Source organism: Hypomesus nipponensis, chromosome 9 (genome assembly GCF_054491055.1).
Source record: "Hypomesus nipponensis isolate SF chromosome 9, ASM5449105v1, whole genome shotgun sequence".
NCBI lineage: Eukaryota > Metazoa > Chordata > Actinopteri > Osmeriformes > Osmeridae > Hypomesus > Hypomesus nipponensis.
The window spans coordinates 25,726,440-25,741,224 of NC_140369.1; the positions used below are offsets into that span (position 1 = coordinate 25,726,440).

The 14,785-nt window shown below is 38.9% G+C and overlaps 1 protein-coding gene and 1 long non-coding RNA gene across 7 annotated transcripts in view; one reads left to right on the plus strand and one right to left on the minus strand.

Annotated features, from left to right (window-relative positions):
- The window catches only part of LOC146274000 (sialoadhesin-like), a 37,006-nt gene that overhangs the window by 12,666 nt on the left and 9,555 nt on the right, over window positions 1-14,785 (minus strand). For 3 of the 6 annotated variants that reach the window (XM_084704505.1, XM_084704504.1, XM_084704502.1), the window contains exon 6: window positions 9,977-10,114. The exons of 1 other annotated variant lie outside the window; for it this stretch is intronic. The gene's annotated coding sequence lies outside the window, so the exon portion shown is untranslated. Of the gene's footprint in view, window positions 1-653; window positions 864-9,976; window positions 10,115-14,785 lie in introns of those variants that run through there. 2 more of the 6 variants (XM_084704506.1, XM_084704503.1) reach the window with 1 other exon arrangement.
- Window positions 12,108-13,794, plus strand: LOC146274001 (uncharacterized). The gene is made up of 2 exons (XR_014766539.1): window positions 12,108-12,359; window positions 12,538-13,794. It is a non-coding gene; the product is annotated as an uncharacterized LOC146274001 (long non-coding RNA).

A 14,785-nucleotide genomic window follows, 5' to 3' on the forward strand; every position in this document is an offset into this window, starting at 1 on the left:
TTAGCGCCCTCACATGGAATTTCAACCAGTTCAGAACCCGGAACTTTCCTGAGAGTGGCAGTTCTCTCTATATTAGACATTCTCTGGCCAAATAGTGTCCTACCTGACGTCACAATGCCGTTCCGAAGCAAGGACGCGTCCGTCGCTATGCCGACCTTAAATTCCTGACATTCCTGAGATAGCAACGCGCGCATGGAGAATACTATACGCTTTGCCTACCCGGTCGGTTAAAATCGATGCGAAATAATGTATTTTTTCGACAAAAAAGGTACCAACTAGCTCAACATAGAAGGCAGTTGTTTAATAACATTTGTAATATTTTTTATTGTTTACCAAACTAGCTAGCACTAGCTTTCGAACGAGTGAAAACGCATAGTATAGACAATTCGTAGAGGAGGCTAGGCTAAATTGTTTTAAATAGTCCTAAATACAAAACTTGCCCTGTATTAACAAAGGGGTTTGTATATAAACCTAACCTACCTCTTACCTTTCCTCTATATTTATGTGACAATCATATTTTGACCAGTTTGCTCTGTCATGTACTGTAATATTATATTAATTTAAGTCCAAATATATGTTTGAGCACGGATTAAATAACACTTATAATGCAGCACAAAGATAGGTAATTCAAAACTATATTTGTAATTCTTTATTGTATACATATACTATGACTACATACATCAATGGAACTCAATTAGAACTGCATGCATTTTGCTGTATACGTAACGCCTTCTGCATATGGGTTTCATAAAAAGTGTTACATTTTATAAAATGAATTGGCAGTGACTGAACAAGGTAACAGAGGTTGACATAATTGCTGCATCTTGACAACTCCTGAATGGTCCTTAACACGTTTGCTACACCTGCAAAAGAGTAGGGAAAATGTAAGACAGTGTAACCAATTAGTTATATTTGTACAACATAAAAAATAAATATGTATACAAGTGTATATATTAAATTAGGAACCGATTCCAGAACTGATTTTATTTAACGATTTCAGAACTGATTTTATGAAACGATTCCAGAACTGATTTTATGAAACGATTCCAGAACTGATTTTATGAAACGATTTCAGAACATGCCTTAAAGTGCTTAATAAATAAATGTTGCTTGCTTGCTGTATACAGCCGGTATAGCCTATATACCGGCTGTAGACAACAAGCAAGCATTTATTTATAAAGCACTTTAAGATCCCAGTGAAACACAGTGTTGTACAGTAAAAGAATACATAAAAGCCCTAAATACAAAAGGCTCACACATCACCAAAACAGTAAAACACCATATAGGGCCGGTTCTTGCCAGTTAAGAGCGGGCTGGCAGATATCTTGAGTGGGTACATTTTTTGTATAGCAAACATCATAGAAAACAATTAAACAAACGGGATTACCTGTGTTGTGCTACTTTATTTTCTATAAGTCAAAGGCATCACTTATTGTAAATCTAACACACATCCAAAAGACATAGGCCTAATTAAATATATAGGCCTATATATTTAGGCTACCACACACGTTAATAACGATGGGCCATAGATGCAGGTACATTTAGAAAGATTGCTCTCCCCCCATCCAGTCATGTCCTGGTTCCATGGAATCAGAACGTTTTTATCTGAAACCCATTCTTTCGTTTCGACTTTTGTTCTGTGGCATGTACTTGATTTCCACAGAAGTCTTGAATGATCACAGAGCACACACCTACTATTACTACCAGGCAGATGAGTCCTGTATGTGTGTGTGTGCACATGCCGCTATCCTGGAGACATCAATCATCGTAGAGCTGGGCTTGACTTTGCTGGAATCCAACAACAGTTGACATAGAGCCAGGATCTGTCAAACTTGATGATGATGTCGCTGTTTTCTTTGTAGTGTTAAAAACAGGTTAAGTTTTTGAGTTTCTTGTGTTTCCTAAGTCCTAAAACATTCAACCTTCAAATAACAAACAGCAATCATTATTTGCCGCCAACATCAAGCAGCATTCTTGTAAATAAAAATAAGGAAAAAAATGTTTTTATCAAGATTTATTTTGAAGAATTCTTATTTAACTCTGTATAACTTTTAAATTTTCAATTTTGAACTGTATTTTTTTGGCTTAGGTTAGTTTGGTTCCTTTTTAAAAGTTAGGGTAGTGGTCTGACTGGTCTCGCTCTTTCCTGTTGCGGCTAGACCCTGGAACTGGGGGCTATATATTGCGCGAAACCAGGATAAGGGTTTAAGCCGGGATATTCAAGATATCCTGGACTTCTTTATTCTACTTTTCCGAAATGGCCCCTGGTCTTAACATTAGGGTTGCGAATTCAGTGTATTTTACTTTAAGCGATTACGTTTTCCATAACCGAGCACGCTAACAGTCAATAATTGATAATTAAGAAGATACAAAACGCACGTCTTTTTCTCAGTTTAAGTATTATTTGAAAAATTCTAGCGGCACATTAGTTATGTGAAACATTAATCGGTGAAGCACAAACAATTTGAACGAACAGATTAATAAAACAATAAGGCTTTCGCTCGAAATGGCTCTTGTCCGTCTGTCTTTATTCAACAAAGGGCGCCGCCAAACAAAACTATGGCAAATGGGGTGCCCTCTTGTAGTATGCCTATAAAGGTTAATAAAGCCTATATGAGCTCCGGAGAAAATACTATACAAAACATTCATTTTCGGTTGATAGATTTTTAATCGGTTAAATTCTTAAAGTCATTTAATCATCCTTAGTTTATGTGTTCACTCAGGCAATCTGCTAAACCGGCTGTATACAGCAAGCAAGCAACATTTATTTATAAAGCACTTTAAACAGCAATCATTATTTCACATTATTATTATTTACATCAAGAGTACATACAGAGAATATTTTTTTTTTTAACGTTCTTAAGGTCATTTAATCATCCCTAGTTTGTGTTGATCACTCAGGCAATCTACTGTACATAGGCTATACCGGCTGTATACAGCAAGCAAGCAACCTTTATTTATAAAGCACTTTAAGATCCCAGTGAAACACAAAGTGTTGGACAGTAAAAGAATAAAAGAATACATAAAAGCCCTAAATACAAAAGACTCATCTCATACAAATACCAAAACAGTAAAACACCATATAGGGCCGGTTCTTGCCAGTTAAGAGCGGGCTGGCAGATATCTTGAGTGGGTAAATTTTTTGTATAGCAAACATCATAGAAAACAATTAAACAAACGGGATTACCTGTGTTGTGCTACTTTATTTTCTATAAGTCAAAGGCATCACTTATTGTAAATCTAACACACATCCAAAAGACATAGGCCTAATTAAAAATATATATATTTAGGCTATATTTTACGTTAATAACGATGGGCCGGTGCATAGATGCAGGTACATTTAGAAAGATTGCTCCACACAGGAATCAAACACCCCCACACATATTTAACTCCCCCATCCAGTCATGTCCTGGTTCTATGGAATCAGAACGTTTTTATCTGAAACCCATTATTTTGTTTTTACTTTTGTTCTGTGACATGTACTTGATTTCCACAGAAGTCTTGAATGAACACAGAGCACACGCCAACTATTATAAGTGTGTGTATGTGTGTGTGTTTGTGTATGTGTGTGCGTGCACGAATGCCTAACCTTCTCCATGGACTCTGCCCATACACACACACACGCACACACAGGAAAAGGGAGGGAGGAGAACACAAGGAAAAAATTAATTGAACCAATGTCACAGCTAGGGACGTGACAGTTGTGATGCAATGATAGTTAATTTGAGGGTCATGTGATCACTACCGAAACCAAACTCCCAGGTCAGGAACAAATAAAAGCAGCATCTTTCCCTCTCAGCATTAAATCTTTTCGTCTTCTGTCGTTATTCCTTATTCAGCAAAAATGATGAAGAGTGGAGAACTTGGAGCACTAACAGTGCAGAAACCTGCTACAGATGAAGTCCAAAAGATTTGTGATGCGGTAAGTTAAGAATTGACTTTCGTCCAGGGCCCGTGCCTTTAATGATATCCATGAATTCTCTGAATCTTCTTTGAATAGATAGTATCTGAGCCTATTATTATTACTGTACAGACTGAAATGGGCCCAATATCAATAACCTGTTACCTGTATTATACGCACAGATTAAGTTGGATGTAGAGAAGGAGACCGGAGTGGTTTATGACATCTTCATAGCAAAATCCTACAGGACGCAGATTAAACCTGCTGGAAAATGTACACACTACTTCATTAAGGTAAGGATACGTAGAGTTTGTGATTCCCCTCTGGATAAGATGCGTGTTGTGTCGTATTTCCTGTTGATTACCTACCCCCTCAAAAGTATCGTTTTTGAAACTAGGTCCATGTTGGGGGAGAAGACAATCATCACGTAAAAGTGTGTGTCATTCAAGGAGAAAAAAATGAAATGAAGGACCTGCAGCAGAAGACAACACACCATGCTCCCATTGAGCCTTTCTGATTTAAAAGTAATCTACATCTGCAAGTAGACCTGACACCCCCCCCCCCCCCCCCGCTACTTGATTTGTTAAAATTTTAAATCTGGGATCATGTTTTCATCCTAATTTGTCTATTCAGAAATGGGTCATATATGCCAACGTGATTGTGTGTGTAATCCTATTAGCAGTTCGATTGTATCACACAATTTTCTTTTGTAACATGGCCAGTAAAATAAATGAAAGAACATTACTTTAAATGCTTGTTTTTGGATGAAAGAATGGAATACGGTCAATTATTTTCATAAATCACAAGTTCTAAGATATGCTGGGCTGCACGCTCCAAGGCAAATGACAAATGGAAAAAAAATCAACCCCAGGTATACTGAAACACTTTGATCCAAAGCGACTTCCAAGAGAGAGCTTTACTAAAGCGCATAGGTCACTGATCATTACAACGTGACAGCCCCAAACAATGCAGGTAGCCAAAACATGAATCCTACATTGTGAAAAGCAAATAAGTGCCAATGGGAATAAACTTAAGAGCATGTAGTTACACAAAGTACAATTAAACAACATGAACCTCAAGAAGTGCAAGAGTGTACCTGTAGGAAAGCAAGCAAAAATAATATAATATAATAAAATACTGTAGGGCTGTTTTGTCAGCCCCTTTTTTCACTGGTCACCCAGACACTCGTCTGGGACAGTTGTTGATTTGCATGAATGCTAAAATGACAATCACACCTTAATGACACACCTCTGGAGAGGTGGTCTCAACAGTTGAAGAGGAAGGTGGACAGAGGAAGACTCTGAAATTATCATTAAAAGTTGTGTTCTTGTAAATAAGGTTCTAAACAGCTTTAAATGTCATGTTTGATATGCTTTTGTTTCTTATTTTATGTATTACATGCTAGTAATAATTTTTTTACAGAGTTTGTGCTTGCCAACATGTGTTTAACATATTCCCTTGTCTTGCAAGGGCGCCACTTAGTCTACTGCAGCCTTGATTAATTATCCAATTTGAATTTGCATGCATTAGACAACTTTTCAGTCACATGACCGGTGTCCCCATTTTATTCAGGTTTGGGTGTATATAGGAAAAAGTTTTTACCAATAACTTCGAGTTCTGTTTACGATACAGCTCTGGTGCGTTAGGCGCCTAGTCCTCATTGTGAATACCTTTGTTAATCATTGCTCTAAAGGTATGTTTTGTATTTGATGATATTTCATTATCATTTTATTGATTATCTTACTATTTAGATACTATTAATGTGTGCATTTTAAAGTTTACTTGTTGTCCTTGAAACGTAGGCATATCTATCAAGCTACGGCGGTGAAAACTTTGATCTAGTCTGGTTGATGCGGCTAACTGATTATAAACATAGACTTTTGGAGTAGGTATTAACTTAAGGCCTCTGAGTCACTTACAGTGGATCTCCATGCTCCGAAGGAATTTACCGGAGCCTCTGAGTGATCAATTACATATCCTACTAGGTCTACTATGGTTAAATCTATATCTATATAGTAGAGATAAACGACTCATTAGTGAACACGCATACTTTAGGGTCGGTGCTCTGATCAAGCAGACGATTTTTAGCTACATCAGAGTTTCATGTCATTAACTGTTTAGCGCTCAAGGTTACAGGTAACACACTTGTGCACATTGTCAAAAATTGGAGTCAGATATTAACGAGTCAATTATCTCCCTGAGAATCTAACCAAAGGTGAATTGTGGTTCCCAAGCCAGGGACAAACACCAAGCGCGTCTCTGGCCTTTCGATTCACAGCCTACAATTCAAGAAGTTAAATCAGTTACAACTAACCTACAAGAGCAACAAGTCCCTCGATAAGAGTCATTGTGATCCTGGGGGAAACTAACATCAGGTCCAGCAAGTCATTCCTAAGTACCATTGTACTCCCGAAACGAGTGCGCCTTTAGCCTTTTCTTGAAGGTGGGGAGAGACTCAGTGTCTCTATTTCAGAAACACTGATTCTAATTCAGTCATTGAAAGAGCATTAACTAAATTTTGCGGTTGCAGATGGGTTTGTTTTTTTAGCTGAAAATGTAGGCTACGAGTAATATTTTGGTAATTTAAATAAGTAAGCATTTGTAGGTGTCACGGAGCGCACGGCGACGGTGCGCCGGTCTGCGTCACCGGAATTCTAAGACGCACCTGTTTTGAGTTGGGACTAATTAGGATGGCTATATAAGCCGAGATGTTTCCGACTTCATTGTGGAGTCTTATTTTTGTTTCTTGTTATTGGCCGTGTGGCGGCTGACGTTTGTTTTGTGTAACCCTGTTTATTTCGAGTAAAGACCTTGTGCGCTTTCATTCAAAAGACGTCGACTCCTTGCCTGCTTTATCACAGTAGGGGTACACCCAGAGTGTGGACATATTTCTGTATGCAGCCCCTGCGATTACGTTGGGACGTCAATCATCAGTTCCACACCCTATAGCACCACAGAAATTGGCCATAGGTCCAGTCAATCAGTGCCTGGGAAGGTGGTGGACTGGCGAATGGAGAAAACGCAGGGGGCGGGACAAGCGGCAGACAGAGAATGACGAGAGAGAAGATGGCAGCGCTCGGAGAGCTCCCACGTTGTTGGGAATAAATGACCAAAGGATAAGTCGGTTAATTATAAGTTTACCTTCAAGTTTATTCAGTTTGTTAGTGTCCGTGTCACGGAAGTATTACGGTCGGAGTGGCCGTGTGGAGGAAGCAAGAGTCTGCATCACCAGCCCTGAAGATAACCCGGTGTCGCTGCTAAGAAGTAGCCTACAGATGTTTGATGTTCCCGCAGCTCTCTTGCACTCTCTCCCTCCCTCTCCCACACCACTGACAGGTGGTGTGGTTCGTGAGTACTAGATACCCTGCCAAATGTGCAGTGGCGGAACTAGAGTTTTATACATGGGGTGGCCAAGGGGTGGCCACGGCTACTTCAGGGGGTCCATAGTCTAGAGTCACTGTTTTCTTACAGTATAATCTGGTATAAATGTTGGAACATTTTAAGTATTTTTGGGAAAGAAAGCTCAAGCACCAGGGACTTAATAGCATTTCTGTGTTACAGAAATAACACAGGGCATAGTTTTTTTACAAAACAAAGTTAGTTTACACACAAAAAAACCCCACTGCAATTTGATTTGACAGGTAGCAGAAATCAAGCAGAAATGGACTGGAAAAATATAAATAACTTGGTGCCCAACAACATTACAAATTTACAGTATAATATTTATGTTCATATATATTATGTTGACTAATAGCAAAGAAAAGGTTTGGAATTGCCTAAACAAGACCAAGTGTCAGTGTACAAGCTAGTACACATTGCATGGATTATTTATTATACCTACTAACACAGATGTAAACATAATGTTAGGCTAAATTGGGAACCAAGCTTTTCCAAGCTGATGAAACATGATATTTTAATCCCTCTGACATTAGAGCGTCCTATAGGCTTGTACACATCCATTTTCCTTTGAATCACGGAATGCATAGGTGACCATTATGGGAGAGGCACCTCAGAATCAGAATGATTCATCTGAGGGGAGAGGCACATTTGTGAAATATCTTCGCAAGTGAATGGACACATTTCATGAAAGGGCATAGCGAACTTTGGATCGTAATGAATCGCTCGTGTTGCACTAAATACAAGAAAATGAGTGGAGTCAGCGCCACCCTCCTCTCGACTGCACGCGCAACGAAAAACTGATTGACAAGAGAACGGAGCGGCGGGTGAGTGAGCGAGAGAGAAGAGAACGTTTGTGTGTGAGAGAGAGAGAGAGAGGTATAGAGAGAGTGAGAGAGTTGGAAAAAAAGAGAGGTGGAGAGAGAGCGAGATAGAGGTGGAGAGAGAGAGAGGTGGAGTTGTAGGAAAGATTGTTCTCAGGCGCGTGACTTCGTTTCCAGACCGGCAGCGTGACAGACCAGACGCGGACAGGTCAAGGATGGGTACAAAACTATCCCGTTTTGTACTCGGTAACCTAGGGCGTGTAAATAAACTAACATTTCCCTAATGGCTTTACCAAACTCCTCGGGGTCCTCTGGAACAGCGGTCCCCAACCCCCGGGCCGCGGACCGGTACCGGTCCGTGGGTCATTTGGTACCGGTCCGCAGAGAAAGAATAAATAATTACATTATTACAGTTTTATTTTAAAAAAAATGCACTTTAAATATTTGTTTTTGTGTTGCGTCTTATTTTGAAGGCATGTTTAAATGTTACCATAGCGACCAGAGAGTGTTTGGGGCAGAGCGGGGCAGAGCCGCAGAGACATGGACATAATAAGGGCAGAGAGGATTCATGTTATGTTGTTGGCACGATGTTACGAGGCCGCTGCTAATAAAGTTGCATAAGAGTACACAGTGGATTCACGTTTATTATTGTATTTAGAAAATGCCACCGTTTGTATGCCGGTCGTATCATTTAATTTTATGTATTTATGCGCCACGCCTTAAAGGCCGGTCCGTGAAAATATTGCAACATTAAACCGGTCCGTGGCGCAAAAAAGGTTGGGGACCGCTGCTCTGGAACATTCATCGTAGACTCCGACACCATATTTGGATTTACCAGTCACCTTCTACGGAGGAAAGCAAGGGTAAAGACTTAAAACACCGCACAGCCGGCATAACAGGCACATTTGAAGGTTTTCTTTGCATTTAAGTAACTGTCACAAAACACAAAACAGTTATTCCTGAACGGACCTAGCCCAGAACAAATCCCTTGATGACTAGGTCGGTACCTAGCTCACGGATTCTGCCCGTGCACGCGGTAGCCTATCAACCTGAAGTCCTTCTTTCAGGACCAAGAACAGCTCCACTATCCGTTGCACCGATCAACAACTTCATTTGAAGCCAATGCTTTGTCTTGGTCTCATTCTGACGTCCTCGCTAAAGAGAAACGGGGATTTAATTTCTTGTTGGCTTCCATCAACTAATGGATATTCACGCTATGCAAAGGCAAGAGTTTAGCATTTTTATAATCGAATAAAGCGACGTGCACTCTGGACCAAAACTTTTGCTTCATTGTATCGTCAAGGCATGGGACTTCAGAGACACTTTCACATTTACACACGACACTGACACTGACAGATCGAAAGCTACCCAGCTAACAAAATGACGTCCCCAGGACGTCCCATGAACGTCCCCGAATGTTATCAGGACGTCGCAAGGAAACGTCCCCATGACCTTTTTTTGTAGGGTCCCCTGAAAGTCCCGGGGACGTCGCAGACAAACGTCCCCGGGACGTCCATGTAACGTCCTCATAACATTTAGGGGACGTTCAGGGGACGTTTGTCTGCGACGTCATGGGGACGTTCCCTTGCGACATCCTGATAACTTTCGCATACCAAATGCAGAATCAATTTCTCAACCTAAATTTTTTTGTCACATTTATGCATTTAATGGATATTTTTGTATACAAAGTATAAAATGCATATTATCCTATAGTGCAAAACTAAACTGAATGTGTTCACTTAAACTCAACAAGGTAATTTAACCTCTTTATTTTTTTAAATCAACTTTAAGTATAACAGGCTGCATTCTAACGTATTATGTGTATGCTTGTAATTGAAAAAACACGATTTAGGCCTACAGTATAAACAAACACTTTATTCAAATGCATTTTAAAAGCCTGAATTAATTTTCTTATATTTTAATTGTGTCAACCCCTTCTCATCCCTCCCTACTCCTCCTCCTCGTCCTCCACCAGTTCGTGCGGAATCAACACCTGCAACATGAATTAGCTACAGTTAGACCGCAGTTCAAATGCAAAGAACATTTTAGTGGAAGTGTATTTTATCCATATGCTCCTGGAATTATTTTTAGGACCGTAACAAGTGAAACGGAAAGCTTCCCTGATCTTCAATATTCAGATATTTACAACCATCTAGCTAGTGCTAATCAACTTTCCTTCATACTCATCGTGAACATTTGTTTGACGTAGCAACGTAGCATATCATTATGCTACTTTTCTTGCAAAACGTCTTGGTTTATTGTAGCTCTAGTCTAGAGATAACTGTCCAAAAGTAGCTTGCTACTCTACAATAGAGCTAACGCTACTTGACTTTGCTAGAGCTAGCCTTCACCTGTCCAAAAGTAGCTTCGGCTGTTTTGTATTTTCTGCATCCTTAAAGAGACGACACCACTAGTGTGTAGGCATCCGATTTCAAGCTTATGGAGGACCAAACCTGCCATATTTAAAAATGAATGAATTAATAAATAAATGTCCACATCCATGCATTTAGACATAAATAAATGAATACATGTACTAATTAATGCACAATTGTCAATCAATATTACCTTATAATTTACATGTATTTATGTATTTATTTGTGTATTCATTTATCTATTCATTTATTTATTCATTCATTTATTCATTCATTTATTCATTCATTTATTCATTCATTTATTCATTCATTTATTCATTCATTCATTCCTGTATTTCTTCTTCTCAATATGTTAATGAGATGTGTCAATCAAAATAGGTAGGCGGTATTTGACACACCATTGGCTAATCGTTTTCCACGCTTTGTATTCGATTATGTAGCCTTACATCCATCCTTGCTGTCATGGACAACATAGCCTACATGGACAGGCTGGCCGACCTTGTTGAAAACAAAGATTTAATTCACCATATATGATATTTGGATAAACAAACATGTTATAAAGATTTTAATACGTTAGTTGTGGGCTATCACTTAACACCCAACTTCACTACGGCCAACCATGTGTTTACCCCAATGAAAACGTAAACATTTTAAAATAAAAAATTCTGATTGTTGATTGTCAAACCAACATATTTGTCCTGTGTGTAAGAGCGAGATAGACAATCTGGCATATAGCCCCCAATCAAGCAGAAGAGAAATTTGTGAAGATTGACGACACAAAGTTAATCATCGAAGATGAAAAGTAGCTTAGTCCTAAATGGAGTTGTATGCCCCATAGCACATATTTTACAAAGACTATGGCAACAAAAGCCAAACGTTGCCACGTTATGTTGGGAATGGGATGCCGTTGCGACGGTTATTGTTGGAGCAACAAGTTGCCTAAATAGCCTGTAGCCTATGCCATGTTTATGTACATGTCAGCTTTACATGTAGAAAAGAAAATCTCAGAGAAGGTGAAAGGCTTGGTGACCGGTGTGGAGAAATGCGCGTCTAGTGTGAACAGCATCGCGCCATTCGTAGTATATTGTGGCGCTCCAGGGCGCTTCGCAGCCAGTGTGTCCCAGGCGTTAGCTAGATTGAATCTATGGCTCTGGATTGATTGCAATGTCTGAACATCAGTTTCCACGCCTACTGGCCTCCTCTCATTATCATATTGGGAACAATGAATGAATGAATGAATGAATGAACGAATAAATGAACGAATAAATGAACGAATAAATGAATAAATAATGAATAGATAAATGAATAAATAAATGAATAAATAAATGAATGAATGAATGAATGAATAAATCAATAAATCAATACATAAATCAATACAAAATAAATAAATACATAAATGTAAAATATATGTAACTATTGATTGACAATTGTGCATTAATTAATATATATATTCGTTTATTTCTGTCTAAATGCATGGATGTGGACATTTATTTATTCATTCATTCATTTGTAAATATGGCAGGTTTGGTCCTCCATATCGGAGAACCATAAAGGCAACAGAAATGCTAATTAATCCGTCCTATCCAGCGGCCCGCCCATCCGTAACTGTAAATGACTTCACAACCATTTCTACGGTTGCAAATGTTTTATATGCTTTGTCTTTTGTTTTCCCGTTTTATATGGTATTTGCTTTTATTTTGAAATGATGGCGCAACATGCTGCTTCTAGGTGCTGTGATCGGACTTAACTGCAGAAGAAGTCGAAGAAGAGTTGTGAAAGATACCGCATGAGTAAAATAATTAGTAGAAGTGTAATAAATACGGAGAAGATCATTCATATTTAGCAACTGGTTGATGAGGGAACAAGGTTTGTTTGATTAATGTGTTAAAGTTGTTAATATTTCATGTTTATAATAATTTGTTATGCGCATATGTTTATTGCTAATGCTATTGATAAAACGTGTCGTTTTGTTGCTAGCTATATTGAAAGGTAATGGAAGCACATCACGTAAGAGTCACTAATTTCAATGTATTTGTATCTTCAGCTCTTACGGTGTGTTCGCAAAACAAGGTTTTAATAAAGGATTGTGAACCATCAGTGAAAGAGACCATCTTATTCAACCGGGGATGCTACAGTAACAGAGTCTGAGTACCATACTGGCACCTTAACGCTATCCTGGAGACATCAATCATCGTAGAGCTGGGCTTGACTTCGCTGGAATCCAACAACAGTTGACATAGAGCCAGGATCTGTCAAACTTGATGATGATGTCGCTGTTTTCTTTGTAGTGTTAAAAACAGGTTAAGTTTTTGAGTTTCTTGTGTTTCCTAAGTCCTAAAACATTCAACCTTCAAATAACAAACAGCAATCATTATTTGCCACCAACATCAAGCAGCATTCTTGTAAATAAAAATAAGAAAAAAAATGTTTTTATCAAGATTTACTAACTTTTTAATTTTCAATTTTGAACTGTATTTTTTTGGCTTAGGTTAGTTTGGTTCCTTTTTAAAAGTTAGAGGTGTTTTGTTTTTATTTTGGCCTTGTCGGCTCCTGAAGCTGTTCTCCCAGCCCCAAATAGCCTAATACAAAAACCAAACGCAAAGTTGGGTAGTGGTCTGACTGGTCTCCCTCTTTCCTGTTGCGGCTAGACCCTAGAACTGGGGGCTATTGCGCGAAACCAGGATAAGGGTTTAAGCCGGGATATTCAAGATATCCTGGGGGGTATTCGTCGTAGCTCGCTAAGCAGTTTAGCGAGCTAATTTTCAGGCTAAGATAAAACACGCCCCTATTTTTGGTTCGTGGAAGCAAGTTTAGATAAATCACCATAGTAACATATCAATTAGCACTAACCTGCTCGAGAGCAGGCTAACGTAAGTGTAGCTGGATAAGCTTGCCACACCCCCGGAAAATAATTGGCAGCTCCCTTTTTGAGAGACCCAACTGACCAAGGAGATATAGTTCGATTAACTTTCCATACCAATATAGTTCTTCACGATCGCCAAGATCCTTTATTTCACACGGATGAGTTCTTGTTTGAGCGATATCGATTCAGCCGACAAGGACTCATTTATTTGCAAGACCTTCTCGGGCCGTACATTGCAAATATCACACGCCGCAGCAAGCTATGCTTTATGAGCTTATGCTGCTGTATGTGAATATGTAACGCTATGTTCTAAGAAATGTCTTATCTGTTGTGCCTGTGCTTTTTATGTTTCACTGTGGGAGAGTGGGAAACGTCATATCGATTCCTTTTTATGTCTTGACGTGAAGAAATGGACAATAAAGCTACTTGAAACTTTTACTGTGCTTCAGACTCTCTGCATAGCCTTGAGGTTTTTCGCGTCAGGTAGGCTACATTTTTATACAGTGTAGGCGATGCAGAAAACATTGGCAAAGCCACAGCATGCGTTGCTGTAAGAAAAGTGTACTTGGCGCTTAACCAGCTGATGAATCAATTCATCATATTCCTGGCGATGCCCCAGTCAATGAAATCAAAGAGGGATTTACACATAGGCCTACATGCATATACACATACATAGGGTGATATCAACGGGAGTACAACGGCACTTAAGAATGCTTGGCTGGATTTGTTAGTTTCCTCCAGGATCACTACGACTCTTATTGAGTGACTTGTTGCTATTGTAGGTTAGATATAACGAAGTTAAGTCTTGTACTTGCTGTGTAATATTTTACTGTTGATTGTTCTTTTACAGGTACAGTCCTGCACTTTTGTGGTTCATGTTGTTTTATTTGTAACTTGTATAACTACATGCTCTTATGGGTCTTCCCTTTTGGCACTTGTTTAGCTTTTTCACAATGTATGCTTCATGTTTTGGCTGCTTGCAATGTTTGGGACTATCTCGTTGTTATGTTCAGTGACCTATGCTCTTTTGTAAAGCTCTCTCTTGGAAGTCGCTTTGGATAAAAGCGTCTGCTAAATGAATAAATGTAAATGTAAATGTAAATATCAGGTAAAATGGGCCATTTATGGTTTGGGGGTCCCAGCCCTGACAAGTAACAGGGGATTTGATTGCTTTATGGTTGCTATGGTGGGCGGGCCAATAATTCAAACAAGACTGCACCAGAAAGCTGCATGGTAAGTAGCCTGGCATACCAAATCTAATTAAACTATTATAAGGATGATAAATCTTTTTTTTTTTTTTTTACATGCACATAAAAAAACTATGAATATCTGTCTTGATGGCATCAATCACAAATAATGTTGTTAGTTTGGTATATGAACATATTTTTGGAAAAAGTTATGTTTTTCTTGGCGGTCCAATTTACCTTAA